Source organism: Pteronotus mesoamericanus, unplaced genomic scaffold, assembly GCF_021234165.1.
Source record: "Pteronotus mesoamericanus isolate MK-2021 breed Mesoamerican mustached bat unplaced genomic scaffold, CSHL_Meso_final scaffold_174, whole genome shotgun sequence".
Classification (NCBI taxonomy): domain Eukaryota; kingdom Metazoa; phylum Chordata; class Mammalia; order Chiroptera; family Mormoopidae; genus Pteronotus; species Pteronotus mesoamericanus.
In genome coordinates, this window is record NW_026555309.1 from 1,027,271 (window position 1) to 1,044,137 (window position 16,867).

The following is a 16,867-nucleotide window of genomic DNA, read 5'->3' on the forward strand; positions in this document are numbered from 1 at the left end:
AGAGATAAAACTGACACTTATAGACAGACAACAGCATGGTAGTTACTAGAGGGAAGGGGGTCGGGGGAGTAAGGGGTAGAGGGAGCCAAATATGTAGTAAAAGAGATGACTTGACTTTAGGTGGTGAGAACACAATGCAACACACAGATCAAGTATGATAGAAATGTACACCTGCAACCTATGTGATCCTATTAACCAATGTTACCCCAACAAATTTAATTTAAAATAGTGAATAAAAAAATAAAAATAAATAATATGCAGAAATGAAGTATCAGCTACACAGGCCAATGTAGGTTACAGGGGAGAAGAGGCAGTGCATCAAGCAGAAGAATTAGCAAGGGCAGAGATCAGAAGTGCAGGGGTTTGGCTTTTAGGGAATTTAAACAGTCTTTGGAGCGTAAGGTACGTGGAAGGGAATGAAGGCCAGGGTTTCCGACAATCAAATCCACCCTCCAAAGCCCAATGCCTCATTTTCAATGAGCATATTTAAAGAAATGTGTCAAAGGTACACTCATTTAAACCCCTGGGATGGGTCATCCTGAAGTTCCCTTAGGCTTTTCATTTCATAAATTGCTTTCACATCTATTTCCTCAACTTCGTTAGTATCCTAAGTGCCTTCACTTGTTCCCATCTCTACCACCACTGCCTGAGTTCAGGCTAATACCATTTCTTGCTTAGAATCCTGCTCCCCCCTTCCAACCCCTCTCCATCCTGCCACGCCTCTCCATTCCCTACCCTCTGTTCTCCTCCACAGCTGCACGAGTCTTACTAAAAATCCACTGGATGACACATTTCACTGCTAAAAGTCCTACACTGAATCTCATACTTTTCAAGACAATATCTAAACATCTATGCATGACTCATGAGTGGGCCTTTGGAGACCTAACTCAGCCTCCCAAAGCCTGCTCCATGTAACACCAGTTCCTAGGAATTTAATAAAGAAAGAAACTTCAAGGACAAAGTTTTTAAAGGTAAAACAAATTTAAGGAATCCGGGGAAAAGTAACACAGTTTCCTTTACTGTAGACTTTAACATAAAAATATTTTTAGAAAGGTGAAGGGATTAAGAAAAAGAAAAGAAAACCTAACAGACACAGACAACAGTATAGTGATTACCAGAGGGAAAGAGGGTTGGGGGAGGAAGGAGAGGGTAAAAGGGGGGATAAATGGTAACAGAAGGAGACTTGACTTGGGGTGGTGACCACACAGTGCAGTATACAGATGGTGTATTATAGAATTTTTCACCTGAAACCTATATAATGTTATTAACCAATGTCACCCTGATAAATTCAAAAGAAAAAAGAAAAAAATATACATGGTTTTTGAATCTCCAAAAACATGGAATACATTATTTAGTGTTTTTTAAATTGGGGAATCCTGATTTACAAGCATGCACATGCACATATGTGTATATACACACGTCCCTTGAGATTTTCCCTCGGTACTGGTGTTACAATTGTGGTAAGTAACTTAATGTTCCCCAGAGATGCCCATGTCCTCTTCCCCATAACAAAATGGGCTTTGCACATGTGATTAAGTTAATGGCCTTGAAGATGGGAGAGATTATTTTTGATTGTCTGGGTGGGCCAAATCTAATTACAGGAGCACTGAAGCAGAAAGCTGTCTCAGCCTGGGAGCAGAAGAAGGCAAAAGGGAATCCAAACGTGAGGATTGGAGGCTCTCTCGCTGGTTCTGAGATGTAGGGGGGTCATGTGGAAAAACAAGACAAAAGCCTTTAGGAGTTAAAAGTAGCTCACACCTGACATCCAGCAAAGAAATAGGGACCTCAGTCTTACACACAAAAAACTGGATTCTGCCAACAATCTGACTAAGCTTGGAAGTGAATTCTTCCCCAGAGCCTTCAAACAGGAACTCAGCCCTGCCAGCTCGTAAATAAATCGGCCTGGAAACTAAGCAGAGGATGCAGCTCAGATGCTCTGGGTTGGACTCCTGACACACATAACTGGTAGATAAGAAATTTGTATTTTTTGATAATTCTGCATTTGTGGTGATTTGTTATGGCAGCAATAAAAAATCTACTTTGCCTTTCTCTCTCATCAGTGCCTGCTATATTCACATTGCCCTTCCTGTGACTTGCTAGAAACAGATGTTCTCTCAAGTGTCTTGGGTTGGATTGCTATGCTTGGAATGCTCTTTCTTTTATTTCTCTTCTTTCTGAGATACAACCTCTAATATCACCTCTTCCCCACCCACTCACCAAGACTGACCGCTGCCTCTGTCAAGACCTGGTCTAATCATCATCTTCTCTAGGGTACCCAGGCCTTCGCATGGTTCCCTGTTAAGCCAGACTGTCTCTCCCAGGAGATCTTGAGAACAAACTGTTAAATTAAACAAGAAGACCTTTAGACTGAGGTGGCTCTAATGCTGCAATGGCCTTTTGTGAGCAAACCAAAATCTAAGCCTATAAATGCCTCAAGGTTACACAATCGAAACTTAAAGACAAACAAAAAGCCAATTAGGATTTAAGCTACAGCCAGTTGACGATTTTCTTACGTTGTTCTGCCTTTTTTTCTAGAAAAGTCTCTCTTCGGGCTCCTATGGATGGAGCACACCTAACCACTTCTGGTTTGGCACTGCCTGAGTGGAATAGACTTTTGTTCAATTAAAGTCTTAAAAATTTTAATATGCCTTAGTTTCTCTTGCATAAAAAAACAATATTTTATTCATATTTTCACCTCCAGTATCAAACCAGCAAAGCAAAGGTAATCAGAATTGATGAATCCTGGTAAAGGTAATTAATTTACAGCTTACTTTATAAAACAGAACTTTAGGAGAGAGATGACAGCTGAAAACAGGGACAGGGTCCTTCAACAGACGTCACTAGAAGTATGTGGCCAGCACAGCCCACACAAGCACAGAGGATGGGGACAGAAATATTTTTGAAAAATGTTTTCCAAAGTATTCTTCAATCCCTGCAAATTCCATTTTCTTAAGTTTACCCTGCCATTAAATAGAAGTTAATCATTTCTTCAGGACAGAGACAATCAACTTAGAATACAGTGCCCTTACTTGGTTCTGAGCTTATTAGACTTTTTAAATCCGAAGGGAGGCAATAGTTTGAGATCCTGGCTACTAGATAGAGAAAGGGATTTTCTCAATCCCAAAAGCTTTCCATATCAAGAGCAGTGCTTTAATCTAAAGAACAATATAAATGAATAAACAAAACAGAAACAGACTCACAGATACAGAAAACAGTCTGAGGGTTGCTGCGGGGAGCAGGGTTGGGAGACTGGGTGGAAAAAAGTGAAGGGGTTAGGAAGTACAAATTGGTCAAGGGGATGTAAAGTACAGCACAGGGAATATAGTCGATAATCCTGTAATAACTATGTGTGGTTCCAAGTGGGTACTGGAAATATCAGGGGAAACACTTTGTAAAGTATACGATTTTCCAAACACTATGCTATCCGCCTGAAACTAATACAAAATAATACTGATTCTAAATTTGTAATTTAAAAATAAAATTTAAAAAAGAGGTAAACATCCAAATGTTCTAAATTTGTAAGACTAAAAGGATTATCAAAAAAAGAAAGAAAAAAAGTAGTGCTTTAAGTTTTGCTTAGAGTTTTCATGGACCACAGTACAGCAGGTCCATTTTAGTAATTAGGCATTTTAGTAATTTGTCTAATGTCTAAATCTAGTGATTTAAAAAAAGAGTTCACTCCAAGTGTGGATGACTCCCAAAAGCATACTTTCTCTCACTATAGTGTGTTTTATCAAAAAATGTATTGCTTCTGGAAATAGTGATATCCCTGTCACTGGCCGTATGCAAATTGAGGCTTACTAACCTCCTGGCTTGAATGAAGTAGAGATTTGCACATGAACAGGCAGCTCTCCGGGTGACCTTTCAAATGAGGTCCAGCCCTAGACTCTACAATGTTAGGAAAATGTTGATTTCCTTATAAAAATTAGCTTAAAATATTATAACTGCCTCATATTTAAATTAAAACCTAATTCTGAACCTCTGGATAGTCCAATCATCCATTCAAAAAAGAGAGATTAGGTACGTGCATTGTTTGACTGCAATGAGCGGCAGTGTGGTCTGAAGCAACGAATGGCTTGTTATTACTCCTGCACCAAGAGAAAAAATAAAATTCAGGAAAGGAAGTAATGTATGTATTGAAATGCCATAGAGCAACTTAAATAATAAATTCAGTATATGAAGCATAATTTTGTTTTATCTGAAGTTATTTACCTATAAGGTTTTGTGAACCAAGATGACCCCAATAAATTCAGTAAAAAAATAAATAAAATAATAAAATTATTTCTTATTATATAAGATATCAAAATAAAGCTTGAAAGTATATGCTTTCATGCCCACAATAAACATTTAGCTAAGATGACTATTTCAGAAAAATGAGTGTAGAGTGGGAAAGGGAGGTTATAAAACCAGAATTATCTTCTGGAGGGCCCTTTGTAGTACAGGCTTCCCTTGCTAGGTGAGTGTTCTAGAACCCATCTGTATCAGTGTACCAGCTGACAGTGTTGTGAGAGGCTGAGTTTGGTTTTAGTGCATTTTTTTTTTGACAACTCTTTCAGTGCATTTGTCCGTTTCATGATGGATGATTTACAAGTGCACCAGCCCACACGGCATGGAGTGTTCAGCAGTTTTGACCAAAAATGGCACCACCTCCATGCCTCACTCTCCCTATTCACCTAATCGTACCCAGAGCAACGTTTTTGTTTGTTTGGTCCTTTGGATGAAAAAAAAAATCCTCGAAATGCTTTGCCAGTGGGGAAGAATTGAAACAAAAAACAGCAGAAGCACTAAAAAGCATCAAAATCGACAAGTTAAAAAACTGTTTTGAACAGTTAAAAAGTCTCAGTATGTGTATTGCATCAAATGGAGAGTACTTGTAGGTGACTAAAGTTTAAACAGGTAAGAATAAAAACACAATTTTTATAAATGAATTCCAGTTTTGAGAGGGGGTCTCCACTAATATGCGAAGAAGCAGAAATTGGTAGTTACAAAATAGTCAGGGGGATGTAAAGCACAGCATATATCTTATTCACCAAATCATTTAGTTTTTAGCTATGAAATACTGCTGTCCTTTTAAAAGTAATAATAAAAATACATGTCCTCATCTTACAGGGCCAGCTGGCTTCCCTGAGAAGCGAAAGTCATATTGAGTCTCCTGCCCTTCATGTTTCCAATCCCTGTTCTCAATGATTTATCCATTTTCACAGGGGGAAGATGGATCCTTATGACTCATTGGTCCTGTCTTTGGTCTCAGCTCAACACACTCTATCTACAAAAGAGCTCAGTAGGCACAGAGCAGGCAATTTCCAGGAAAACTAAAACTCAAAAGTGGCAGGAAGGCCCAGGTGACCATTCAGCAGTTGTCTACAAGACCCCAGGATAACTAGGGGATCAGAGAAGATCAGACATGAGGATTTGTTTCTGTCCTGTCATGGGTGTGCTCTTGGTCCTAGATGGGTGAGTCCATTTGAATGAAGAGGATGGAGGCTGAAGGCAATGTGCTTGGAGAAAAGGGAAGAAATAAAACTGCTGCTGGTAGAGAGTGTAATTAAGTGTAACTTGAGACAGCAGCTGCCATTGTTTTCTACCTTTCAGTCAAGGTGTTCAGACTCAGTAAGGAGACACCAGGAGAAAACAGTGAGCACTAGAAACTGATGAAGGAAAAGACTGTATGCAGTAAAGTGTGTCTCCAAAAGCAGAGAATGCTTATAAGACATTGAGCTCATGATCCATGAGGGAAACATGGTAACAGAGAGACTATCAGGGAGAAAAAGACTGAAGAACGACAGGCTTCAGTTATCTTCAATGACACGAATAAAGGGTTTGACAACTCTAGAAAATAATTATCATTATTAACATGACAAGTTATTTCAAGTGATCTTCAGGAAGACAAAAATAAATTTTTCAAAGGAGATCAAATATATAACCACAAAAATCAGTTAACCCATTATGCCCTTATATATATACTGGTGCTTTCTCATCATGAGCATTATTCTCACGTTCATATTTTCTATCCCAGAAAAATGTGTGTCAGTATAGTAAAGGCAAGTTAAAAACTCTTAACAGTGCTTTCCTTTATACTGGCTGAAATTGCTTTCAGCTTGCCTTTTTTTTTCCTGTTCTCTGATTTATCACAGAGACAATGGGGGTTGTTTCACTGTGACATTGGGAAGCATTCATTGTGGTTATCTTTTGGGATCACTTGACAGTAGATGAAACATGATGAAATATGGTTTGACAGAACACCTGAGTATTCAGGGGGCCTCTAGCTACAGATGTTAGAGCGGGCCACGTGGTTAGTACATGGTTTGTCATGAGAACTGTGAAGAGGTATCACATTTGTGAATCATTTTCAAAAGTTATGAATGAATCTATTCCAGGACTTTCAGAAAAGAGCTATTTTGTTTCTCTTTTTTCAAATCACTTTTTATTTTTCAATTACAGTTGACATATAATATTACATTGCTTTCATGTGTATACCCCAGTGATTAGACATTATCCAACTTACTAAGTGATCAGCCTGATAAATCTTGTATCCATCTGACACTATTTATAGATATTAGAATATTATTGACTATATTCCATATGCTGTACTTCACATCACCATGACTATTCGATTACTATCAATTTGTACTTTTTAATCCCTTCACCTCTTTCACCCAACCCCACAACTCCCCTCCCATCTGGCAACCGTCAAAATGTCCTCAGTGTCTATAAGTCTGTTTCTGTTCTGCTTGTTTGTTTTTTTTTAATTTTGTTTTTTAGATTCAGTTGTTGATAGACATGTATTCATTGCCATTTTATTGTTCATATTTTTATCCTTTTTTACCCTTCTTCTTACAGAAGACCCTTTAACGTTTCATGTAATACTGACTGGTTTGAACTCCTTTAGCTTTTTCTTGTCTGGGGAGCTCTTTATGGGTCCTTTGTTTCTAAATGATAGCTTTGCTAGACAGTGTAATTCTGGTTGTAGGTCCTTGTTTTCATCATGTTAAATGTTTCTTGCCAATTCCTTCTGGCCTACAAGGTTTCTGTTGAGGAATCAGTTGACATTCTTACGGGAGCTTTCTTGTAGGTAACTAACTGCTTTTCTCCTGTCGGTTTTAAGATTCTCTCTTTGTCTTTAACCTTTGGCATTTTAACTATGATGTGTCTTGATGTAGGCCTCTTTGGGTTCAACTTACTTGAGACTCTCTGTGCTTCTTGGACTTGTATGTCTATTTCTTTCACCAGGTTAGTGAAGTTTTCTGTCATTATTTTTTCACATAGGTTTTCAATTACTTGCTCTCTCTCTTCTCCTTCCAGTACCCCGATGATGGAATGTTGTTATACTTAAAGTTGTCCCAGAGGCTCCTTACATTATCCTCAGTTTTTTGATTCTTTTTCCTTTTTTTTTTTTTTTTTGCTGTTCTGATTGGGTGTTTTTTGCTTCTTCTACTCTACACTGATTCCCTATAAATTATTCTTCATTTAGTTAGTAAACACTTCATTTCTGACTGTTTTTTTTTTTTTATGGTTTCCATGTCCTTTCTTATGCTGTTTAAGTTCTCTCTAAGTTCATCTACTCTCCCTCTGAGTTTATTGAGCATCTTTATAATCAGTAGTTTGAACTCCGCATCGAATATATTGCTTGTATCCATTTTGTTTATTTCTGTTTCTGGAGTTTTGTTCTGTTCTCTCATTTGGGACATTTTTCTTTGTTTTCTCATTTTGTCAGCCTTCCTGTGTTTGTTTTTATGTATTAGGTAGAGCTGCTTTGTCTCCTAGGCTTGGTAGAGTGGCCTAATATGGTAAGTGTCCTGTAAGTTCCATTGACATACCTTCCTGCTCACCTGAGCTGGGCACTCTAGATATACCCCCTCTGAGGGCTGTGTATACCTTCCTGTTGTAGTTGAGCTTTGATTGCTGTTGGCATGACAATGGAAGGAATTTATCCCCAGGCCAATTGGCTGCAAGGACTGGCTGCCACTACCACAGAGGATTAGCTGTGCAGGGGTCCACCCCATGGAGTAAGACTTACTTCAGTGAGGCTCTGGTGTCTGCTGAATCTGTCCCTTGAGTATGCCGCTTATGGAGATAATTAAATGGTGTTTCAATGTGGTCTGAAACTGTGCACTGGTTATACTGGCTCTGGGACCTCTCAAGAGCTGTAGGCCAAGGTCAGTCACCATGTGTGTGTTCTGCCTGGGGCCATCTAGTATGAGCTACAAAGCAATCTGCAGACGGCTGCTACTTGCACTGGGCTTTGAGATGTGCAGGAGAGGCCAAGCTGCTAACCAAGGCTGGCTGCTGCTAGTGCCAGGCCTGGGCAACTTAGTGAGATGTATGGGACATGCCAAGGCCAGATGCTTGTTTGAGAGATTTTAGGAAACTCTGAAGCATGAGCCAAGATGGCCATTGATATGGAAAAGCCTCTGGAAACAGCTTGGGTGGGCCAACAAATTAGGTAGTTTGGGGTCTCAGGGAATCACTAGGGAGAGGCAAACAGTATAAGCCAGGCTGATGAAGTCTCAGATATGGTGCTTCCCTGCAGACTGTTGGGGATGGACTCAGAAAAGAAACAATGGCTCCTGCCAGCACATCCTTTTGGGAGAAAGTGGCCCCTCCAGGTGTTACCCTAATAGAAGATACTTTAGTTTCTTCTTGTATGTCCCTGGTGCCTTTCAAATTGCTGCCCTACCACTGGAGCTCAGAGTGAGTGAGTCTGTGTAAGTCCATGCACAGGCCCTTTCAGAGGAACTGCCTGGAACTCCAGAAGCCCTCCGACTCACTCAGCCACAATCCCCACTGGTTTTTATAGAGAAAAGTTATGGGGACTTCTCTTCCCAGTACTGGAACCCAGGGTTGGGGCTACCTGATGTGGACTGGGGCTCCTCGCTCCTCAGGGGGGATCTCCACAGCCAAGATATCCCTCTTGATTTTTATCAGACATGTGGGTCTTATCCATGCCACATCACCACCCCTCCTACCAGTCTCAATATAGCTTCTTTTCATATCCTTAATTGTAGGATTTCTGTTCAGCTTGATTTCAGGCAGTTCTGAATGATGGTTGTTCTGTAGTTTAGATGTATTTTTGATGCATTTGTGGGAAGATGCAATTAACACATTTACCTACCTGCCATCTTGACCAGAAGCTACTATCTTGTTTCTTTTCCCCAGCCATCCTGCTCTCTTCTGTTAAAAATCTCTAAAACATGTGAGATTAAACAAATACACCAACAGTCAAAAAACCCTTACTTAAAACCTATGTATGTCTTGCTTTGAAACTTAGATTAATTTTTTTAATAAAAAAAATAGTGTGGTCCTCTGAATAAAGTCTACAATGAATTAATCCCTAATGTTTCTGAAATAGAGCATAATGAAAATGCTGTTGTAGGAAGGAATTCTGAAGTAGGGAGGGAATAGAGCAATGAGGGAGAAATGCAGGAAAGAAGACAAAGAGGAAAGTGTTTGTGCCCATGAAGGCATGCAGGTCTTCAAAACCTAAAACAGCAAGCCTTCGGCATTCTCTCACCTCCTTTTCTATTCTCTCCTCTCCTGTTTCCTGGCAGATGCCTCTCAAGTCTTCAGTTTTCCATGGCTCTAGGTGCATGGGCCTCACACTGGGTGTGTTTGCCCCAGCCTCCAAGGGCATCAAGCACATCTACCTCCGCGTGGACTTTTATTTTTCCCAGGTGTGCTCTGGGCTAAATCTGACTTTTGGAAGAACATTTCATAGGTAATATGAGCTTTTTTTATGCTGTGCCTACTTCACAATCACCCTTCTCCTACCTTATAAAAAATCTGTGTCAGGTGGATATGAGGTTTATGTGGATGATCACTAAGTTGTAAAATATCTAACCGCTGGGGTGCACACCTGAAACTAATATAGTATTGGATGTCAACTGTAATTTAAAAATTAAAAAATGGTTTAAAAAATAAAAATATAAACAAACAAACAAACAAATAAATAAATAAATAAAAATAAGCCTACCTTTCACCTGTCCCCATGAATTGCATAAGAAGCCCTGGAGCACACCAGAGTGGAGGTTTTAATGTTAGAGGCTATGCTGAGAAGGTAAATGACCCTTTTGCAAGTCTGGTGGTCTCCAAATATTTTCTTTCAATAAAATAGGAGGATACATCATAGTTTCAGCTGATCATTTAAAAAAAAATGTTTTGATGGCAGAGCATCATAATTTTTGGCACAGAATCAAACGCTGTGTGATACTGCTGTTAAAATCACTCGTGACCTCTACTTACTACTTTTAAAAAGGTTGTTCAACACTTATATCTCTCAAAACAAAAAAACAGGACTAGAATTGATGCTAAACTCTAACTTGTCTTAGCAATTAGTAAAATTCATTAACAGGTACATAAAAAATAGAAAGAAAATGGTTCTCATATAATTAAAACGCATTCCCAATAACATTAGATAATTTGCATTAGATAATTATCAAAACATGCTATATTTTTGAGCAACTATGTTTTGAAAGAAAATAATAATCAATCCATAAGGAATTTTAACATTTAGATCTTTATGGATAAAGTTTCATTCATTCATTTATTCGGCAAAGATTTATTGAGGTTGTGTAATGGTGGGGTCCTATTCTACATGCTGGCTGATAATAGCTTGAGTAACAATATTCCTGATCAAGTGATTGAGAGGTAGGTAATAAATAAATAAACAAGAAAAATATCTATAATTAAGTAGTATAAAGGGAATATAAAAAGGCTAACCTGGTAGACATAAATGGGGTATCTCCTTTAGACAGGCCATAGAAGCAGATGTTAAGGTAAGATCTAAACCACAAGAAGGAGAAAGTAATCTAAAAAATGAGGAGAAAGAATGTTCCAGGCAAATAGAACAATTAATGCAGCTTTAGGCAGATAACAAGGTTGTTGGGTTGGAGAGAAGGACAAAAAATATGGCCAAGGGAGGGAGGGTGGTAGTGGAGGCCCAGGAGGGCTGAAGCCGCTCATGGAAAGTATTGTGAGCCAGTGCAGAGGCTGGATATTGTTCTGAGATGTGTGGCCTTGGAAGAAATGTAAGCATGTAAGTGAATTGATATAATTTAGAATTGGTTTTAAAAAGATGGCTCTGGCTTCTGTAACCAGAATTGGTTGTGGGAAGACAAGTATTGAAATAAAGCCACTGGGGAGGGGGCCAGAGTTTCTGTCCATAGTAAGAAACACAAGCTCAGAGCCTGCACAGATATGGGTATATTCATGATATGGGTAGAAAGAAGAGGGAGATATTAATTGCTTTATTTTTTAAGAAACTGGAAAACACAAATTAGTCTTGGAATTTCTTCTTTATATGAACTTTTAATGTATAACAGATGATCTGATATTAATTTTCCACTTATGAAGGAATTTTTAGACCCTTTTGTACAACAGATAATATAAACTGAAAATATATTAATGGTTTCTTTTATTTACCTCGGATTTTTTAAAGGAATCAGGAAATGCACACAAAATTTAAATTCTCTTTTTTCTTCTTGTCCTTTATTTCTTGTTTCCTCTCCAAAGCTCAACTTCTCCTCTTATTTTTTAATTTATGTGTAAATGTATGAAATGAATATATATACTTTTGTATTATTTTTATTTAGAAAATGGTAAACTTTATATGTATTTTTTTGAAATTTACTTTTAAATCAACATCAAGTCTTTGAGTTAAATGGAGATTTATTTCATTAACAGTTGTTTTAAAACCTGTTGTGTGAATACAAAACTATATGTAACAATGCATTACTATGCATTTCCCTACTAATGGACATTTAGATTGTTTCCAAATTTTCACCATGGAACAATGCTACTATAAATATTCATATTCTTATTTCCTGTGCATATATCCAAAGGTTTCTCTGGAATACATACATAGATATTGAACAGCATAAAGGATGTGCATTTTCAGTTTTACTGTATATTCCCAAGTTGTCCCACATGTGTTTGTACCAATTTACACTTCCTCCAGCATTATATGAGAATTCTATTTCCAGACATGTTTCCATTCACTTGATACTGTCATCCTTTTAATTTTTGCCAATCCCATGTGTGTGAAGTGATATCTTAAACTGCATTTTCCTGAATAATAAGGTACCCTTCTCTGTTGCTTAATCTTAAAGTGCATTCATTTCTTTAAAAAAATTCTTTCTCCTCCACTGCTGCTCTACTTTCACTTGGTTCTCATAGTAATTGACACATGCTTCTGCTGTAACACTTGCCATTTTGCGCCTGCTGATCTGTTTGACTCCTTCAATGATTTCCTGAGAACCTCCAGGATAACAAACATATCAGATTCACTCTATGTAGGCTGTGGTTGAAGTTCAGTAAATACTTGTTGAATTGCAACTATTGTAAATATTTGCCTTTGCTTTTAAAGTGTATGTGATTTTTATTGTTTTCATTACTCATTTACAAATTTCAACCACTTTTTGCCATATAATTTTTCTAATTTCTAAAGTAAAAATGACCATTTAACCTGTTATATATGATCCCAAATCTTGTATATCTGCTTATTGGAATTATCCTCTACAATGGACTTCTGAAAGAGAATAGTCAAATCTTATTTAATTGCACACGAACTTAATTACAGAAGGACATTTTATATAATGAAAATAACAATCTCGAAAAGCCATCATTTAACTGGAAATTAATTAAATAAGGCATTTTATTGTTAAAACCAAAATTCAACTCTTTTGAATTGTAACATTGTACATTCAGTAGTATATTTTCACAACTTGGATTACCTTAAGGTTAAATCATGAAAAATGATACCTTTAAAACATGTGTTTATCAATAATAGCTAATGGTTACTGAGAACATACTGTGGCAAACCTCCAAGTGTTTTCCATATGTTTTATCCTCTAATAACCTTGGATGTTAGTGCTATTGTCAGCATCCTCCGCTGCCAGAGACTGGGAAATCAGGGCACAGAGTGGTCAAGGAACTGGTTGGTCCAAGCTTACAGAGCTGAGATGGTCCTCCCACAGGTCCTGTACTCTAACCCAGCTGGGTGACCATCCAAGGCCAAGAGTGATGCTGACCTGCTGCACTTGGGAAGAAGTACTAGTGGCACTGCTCTAATTTGCCACATACCTGTTTTGCTTTTGTTTGGTTTTGATTATGATGGATTAGGCATATTGATTCTATATCTATTGACTAATATGTAGTTAGAGTTTTAGATTGTGAGGTAGGAATTCATCATCCATTCCAAGGTTTGGAGAAATACTGAGACATTTTAACAAAATCCTCCAGTGGCATCTTCTGAACTGAGTCCTTAGAGCACCATATGCCTTTATGGCACAAAATTCAAGCCTAAAACCTGCTTTAAAGGGAGATCTGTTCTGTCTTCTATTTATTAAATAAGCTTTTCTGAAGGAATCACTGTTCCAGGAATAAGGAGACATCCATACACCAGTGAAGTAGCTGTGAAAAATAATCATCAGTGAACAACAAGTAATCATAATATAAATTAGCAGAGGAAGCATCCACAGGCATAAAACATTTCTGGGGACCAGGCCAAAGGCCTCAATACCTGGACACATATACAAATGAAAAGGACTTTTCTGGAGGAGGGGACAAAACTTAATTTTAAAATAAATACAGTTTTATAATGAAATATTCAAAAAGCAGCTCTGCTGGTAGCTGCTAGCCCCAGTGAGCTGAATTAGGATTAGCCAAATGCAAATAGTAGCCTTCAGATTAATTAATTCCATGGATGCTTGGGCATAAATTATGCACACATACCCACCCCAGTTTTACATAGAGGTGAAGTCTTTCCTTACATGTGGCAATATAAGATGCTCCCCCAAATTCCCTGAGTTCTTTGCTCACTCCACGGAGTTTAAGGGTGCATGCATGTAGAACAGGCAGAGCATAACCGAGCTTTGCAAAGGAAGGGTTTTGTTTTTTTGTTTTTTGTTTTGTTTTGTTTTACAAACTCAACTAATTTACCTCTTCTAAGAAAACGGCTGCGAGAATTTTGTTACTCCATTTTACCAGTTAAAAAATTCGGGCTCAGGAAGATTCTCATTTCTAACATGTTCTTTCTCACTTTGGACTCCCTTTACAAGAGACTCACACATGTCAATAAATGCTGCCAGTGTTTTGTACCCTTAATCCTTCAATCCTTACCTCTTCACTTATCGCCCCAAGAAAAACAGAAACCAAAATAAGCAAAGCAAAGCTGATGCTTATTTAGGAGCCTGTCTCTAGGTAATTTGGAGCTTTGGGAAGGAGAGAGAAAGGAAGACAGCTAGAAAAGCCAGAACAATTCAGATGGGTCCAGCCAGCCAGTTCTCCAAGCCCCAGTTAAGCCCTCCAAAAAATATTTCCTCCTTTGCCATTGAGATTTTTATTGCCTCTTATTTTTTACTTCAGAATGGAATCAAGGTCACATAAATTTCACAATTTCCTCTATAATAAATCTGTGTGTTTTATATACATGTATATTCATGTATATCGTCTTCCAAGAGCAAGCAAGCCAGCAAACTCCCTGATGCTCTTTACCCAGTCACCCCACCCCCCCACCCTCCTCCTTAAACCCAATTCTCCACCCTCCACCTTCAGGACCTCTTCCCACTTCCCCTCTTCCTCCCATAGAACCACAGAAGCACACCACTCCTTACCTACCTCGCCTTCTCTCATATTCTCCAAAGTTCTTTTTTCCCCCAAAGAGAAGCAGAGATCCAGGTAGAAGAAAATCTTTCAGTTCAGGAGAAAGATTTTAAAGAGCAATACTCACGTTTATCAAAAATTAATTTATTTAAGAATGAATTTTACTCTAATAGAGAATGTTAGCCTGGAAATTTTCTGCCTCCAATCAAGTAATTTCTAGACTCACATTTTTACAAATATTTGATTAGCTGTATAATTTTATGAAAAATAATTCATTACACTTTTTCAGTTTTCTGAGTATTTCAGAACTCTGGTCAGATTTTATACTGAAATTTATCTACTTGATTATCTAGAGAGAATTATCTTTTAAAAGTGTGGAAAAGCAAAGTAAAACTGATTTGCAAAACATAAAAACAAATAGATGACTTTTCCTAAAGCATTATTAAATATTGTTGAGAATAAGTAGAAGTATGAAGCAATTTGAAAACTTTTAATAATTGGATTGTATTGTAAGATGATATTTTTTACTAAGGGTTTAAAAAGGCATGAAAGTTGTTTTAACAAAGCGACATGCGTGCAGTACTTAGTTAGAAAAAATGAATAGGCTGACTCATCAAAATAATCATATTATATGTATAAGTACACATATATATCTTTAAATATATACAGACCTCTCTCTTTACATAGCATCACGTGGGAATGCAAAGTGCAAACTTACAAAATATTTAAAAAATTCATTTGTTAAGGTGTTATTTGCTATTGTAGCAAAGAGCAATAAGTTATTTCTGAGGTAAAAGTATATAAAACATATGGAGTTGACTTGGTTCTTTTCACAATATGCGGTATTTGGAATCCAAGCAATGATCAGTATAGACGACAGAGCACATCACATTAAAACACATCCTAGGAGAGAAAAGGGTGAGAATGAAATAACAGAAGAGAGAAGAGGTAAAGGGAGGGCTTGTTAACACACTGGTTACCAGGCCCCATCCCCAGGGGGTTTCCTTCAGTAGTTATGTTTTATTTTTTTTTTAATGGAACTCAAGAGCTTGTACTTCTAAGAAGTCCCTGGATGATGCTGATACTACTGGTCTAGGGACCACACTTTGGGAACCACTGATGTAGATGCATCAGAAATACTTCTTCAAAGCTAATTCCATATGAAAAACATAACTCCCCAATATACTAGAACTACATTGACATGGTTTCTTTTTAAACAGTGATCTGATTAATATTGTTAATTATGCTTTTTCAAATAAATGTCTCTAAAGAACTCTGTCACTTGGAAATACAGGGAACTCATCATTAACTGTTTAAGTTCTCTATGGGATGACATGCAGAAAGAGTGATTATATCCCAATAAATGTCTTTGATTCTGATCTTCATGTAACTGTGTATTCTTGGACAGCAACCCCCGCCCCGTGTGTCATTGATCCTCTTAGACCAGGTGTCCATTCTAGAACTCATTCTCATTCTGATTATTGCCAGGGCAATGCAGTTCATTGATGGGCGTAGGCATTCTTTCTCTGGAGCCTCTCCCTGTGATGGAAGAGATGGAATTACTGCTATTTTCCAACCACGTAGCTGCTATCCAATAAGAGAGACTTCAAAAGAATCTGAGGTGGGGGGTAGTATCTTATATGAGGTTCCACAGATGAATGCCAGGAGACGAGGATTCATATGCAAGTGGTTGATGAAATCTTCCAGGAGAAACTGGTACAGGTGTGAAGAAGCAGGAGAGAGGAGGGAAAGAAGAGTATGATTTCAGACAAAATTCCCTTGGTAGCAGTTTGAAAAGTTCTGTTTTGCATGTGTTAACACTTTACCTTTCATCTCCCCTCTGTTATCCCATTCTCTCCCTTATCTCTCCTACCTATATTTTAAAATATGCTTTGTCTTCCATACTAACCATGATCCTGCAAGGGAGCTCTGTAATTTAAATAACACCCTAAGGGCATCTAGATCCCAGGCAAAAGAGCTGGATTTTCCTGCTTCCCTGGTATCCGATCAGGCCCAGGCAGAAGGTGATGTGGGAGGTGGAGGTAATCTAGGGACTCCAGTCTCAGAAAAAATACAGGGATTCAAGGAGCCATAGCCGGGGCATCAGCACTATCTGAAAGAGAACAAAACTACAGTCTTCCAGTGGGCAAAAAAATTATTTCGTTATATACATCAACATTTCCAAACATGTCCAAAAAGAGTGAAAAATGGGACAGCAGGAGAAGGGAAGACAGTTCCTGAATTTGAAAAATGCTGGACTAAATAAAAT